The sequence below is a fragment of the Pinus tabuliformis genome, chromosome X (genome assembly GCF_031772625.1).
Source record: "Pinus tabuliformis cultivar Carrire ecotype Pingquan chromosome X, CPIR1, whole genome shotgun sequence".
NCBI lineage: Eukaryota > Viridiplantae > Streptophyta > Pinopsida > Pinales > Pinaceae > Pinus > Pinus tabuliformis.
In genome coordinates, this window is record NC_142308.1 from 129,897,184 (window position 1) to 129,900,470 (window position 3,287).

Sequence of the window (3,287 nt, forward strand, 5' to 3'; positions counted from 1 at the left end):
AAGACATTGCAGCTAGATGGTCACATATCTCGGCCCAAATCATATCTGCATTCCACGAACTGCCCGAGCCCATCAGACCTCGGCCTAGGAGATCGCATGCCCCTGCCCCCATAGACAAAAATACTCCTTGGGATTTCTTTGACGCTGCTGCACAGAACCAAGGTTGTCGAGGTGGATTTATTTTGTACCTTACTGAACAACACTACTTTAAGGTTAAGATGGGGCTTGGAAATGAGACAAATAATTATGCAGAACTTATCACACTTCGCCACTTGTCGCACTTCTCACTTGGTCATGATTACATGGATCTAAAAATTTATGGAGACTCAGAAATCATTGTAAATTGGTTCAATAATATTACTGTTTGTCATGCACACAATCTCAGTAATATTTTGGATGAAGTGAACATGTTCAAAGCTCAGTTTAATTCTATTTCTTGTCAACACATTTAAAAGGAACATAACTGCAGTACTGACGAGCTTTCGAAGGAGGCCACGCTAATTCCCCGAGGATAGTGGATGATACAGGAACAAAGGGGTACAAATGAGTACCAATACTATCACAGGCCATATACTAATCAGACATTTCACATGGTAGAGAGTCCCTAATTTTGTGTTTTTTTTATCATGCACAGACTATACATATGTATATATTTTCAATATGTTTTTTTTGTTTATTTTGGAACTTATAGAAAGGACATCGCCCTGTGTGGTGAATGTTTATATTGTAGTTATTGACATGGTTTTAAGTTATTAGACTCTCAATAAGCACCCTGCGTGGTGTGAAGCAAGAAGATATATGCACCATTTCTGACAAAACAGAGCTCCATTTTCTACTATAGCTGACAAATATGGCCAAGGGCCAACGAAGCATATGCTGAAAGGCATCTACTACATGTAATTTTTCAAATAGAATGAAAAATTATGATTTTTCCAATGGAAAAAAAAAATCTCAACCAAACTAAATCTAACAAATCTACCAATGTAAGCATTAATCCTAAAAATGATCGTTATTAAAAATGAAAATGTAAATCCTAAGATAAAAATTTGTGACTTTTCCCTAAAGTTGTTTATCCATCAAAAATATTCCAAACAAATTATTTGAATGGTTTTTTTAAAGAGAGTTACAATTGATGGTGTATAGATTATGCTACGTCACTATGTATATAAATATAAATATTAATGACACTAGAAAACGTGCGATTACCCCCACTGTGCATATGAAATACAAAATATGTTTTTCCCGAGGAATCTCAAAGCCTCTCCTGAGTCAAATATTCATTACTTAATGGTTTAAGGCCCCCTTTATTAAATCTTTGCGGAAACAATTTTTAATTAACCATAGTTTGTCCCTTTCACTCAATCCTTTCTATCGGGACTCTATACATCCACCATCAGTATACTTTGATTAATCCTTAATACCCACACATATATAACCAACCCCACTCTTAAAACTTTGGTTATTTACAGACTTACCACATAAAACCTTCTATCGCACTATATCTATTATAAACCTTTTATAATAGAAATCTTTCATAAAGCATATGTAACTTACCTTTTCGTATTTCTTCAAGCTTTGCACATTTACCAATGCTCCCTTTATCGCAATCGCAGGATTTCAAAGACTCCTCTTGCGTTCGATATGCGATGAACTACAACCAGACTTCAAATAACATAAACTGCGTCCATTACCTTCTCGGGTCCACTCTCATCGCACATCGCAATCGCAAATCGCAATTGATAAGGGCCACGGTACATATACTATGGGATATTGCAATGCGATCTAATCGTTGATCGCATCGAACATCGCACTTCGCACATCGCACCTTCTTGTGGCCCAAGGTTAATTCATTCACAATTAGAATATTGCGATGCGAGGTTGAATAATGATCCTCTACCATTGATCATAACACTTGATCCAATGGTCAATAATGCTATTGCATATCACAATTGCAAATCACTTAAGGTTGCTTCATTCACTCCTAAAATATGTTGCGATGCGATTCTAATTGTTTCATTCTATGCAACCTAATCTCGTCCATTCATCGTATAGATCTAATGACTCCTATGCATCAATACTTTACTCCTTCGACCATCTCTTTACTTGGTTTTTACGCCACTTCTTCAATGTTTTTTGTGGTTTTGGATTACTTTAGGGTTTCTCGTTCTTTCGGTGTTCTACTGCATGACTCCCTCCTGACATTAACTTTGCATATTCTTAACATAATCCCACCTAAATCTCGACTGTGATCCTTCGAATGGATTCAAGCGGTCCATTATGATCTTCTGTATCATTCTTCTTCTCTGTGTTTCACCTTCGGATTCTACCTGCATATATATACTATGCAGAACTCTGACTCACACATAACTTATCATTCAATACTCAAATTACACACTTATACAGTTTTGGAATTGAATCTTTGTATATGTATATACAGACAAATGATTACATAATAACACTCTCTGTCTCTCTAGCCTAATATTCAATGTCAATGGCCTCTGTTTTACAATCTGCCTGTAGGCTTACAGTCACACTCCAATTAGATTAACTAACCAGCTAATTATCTAACCATCTAACCATCTAACCCTTGACTATGCCTTTTAGGCTTACATTTATACAAAAGGATTCTACAACCAATTCCTGGTTTAGATCCATAAACTCCTCAACAAAGTCCTAAAATTTCTTCCTTATCTCTAAGGATCCTCTCTAATCCACAAAATCATGAACTAACTCCTAATCCAAGATTTACAATTAATTCTCAATCTCCCAATCTCTCAACTATCCTAAATCTCTCATATTCTCTTACATTCGAGAATATTTACAAATTTTTCTCACAATATTTAATTAAATACTATTCTAGCTTCCCTCATTAAAGTCACTCAAAACCTTAATAATTACATTAATTCAACACTGAGGAAACCAAATTCCATGAAAACACAAGACCCCCTATGTCTACTAAAATACAAGGATATTATTGAGCTGAATGCTCTTGCATCAGAATCCCAAGGTTTAAAATAATCATGGTCTCTTAATCATGTGCTTCTGATTTGTTTCCTCCTAGATCCCATACTTTGTTCTGTAGTTTGTCCTTGGTTTCTACTATTTTTTGTGTTGTTCTCCAGGTCTCCACACTTTATGCTGCATTTCCCCACTAGCTATGTCTTCACATTCTATTATTTTCTTTTTTTTGTTGCTGCTTGCTTTCTTTACGTTGTCTTCTCCCTTTGAAACTCTTTTCTCATCAAATCCATCATCAATTCAATTTCTATGTCCAACTCACTTCTTTA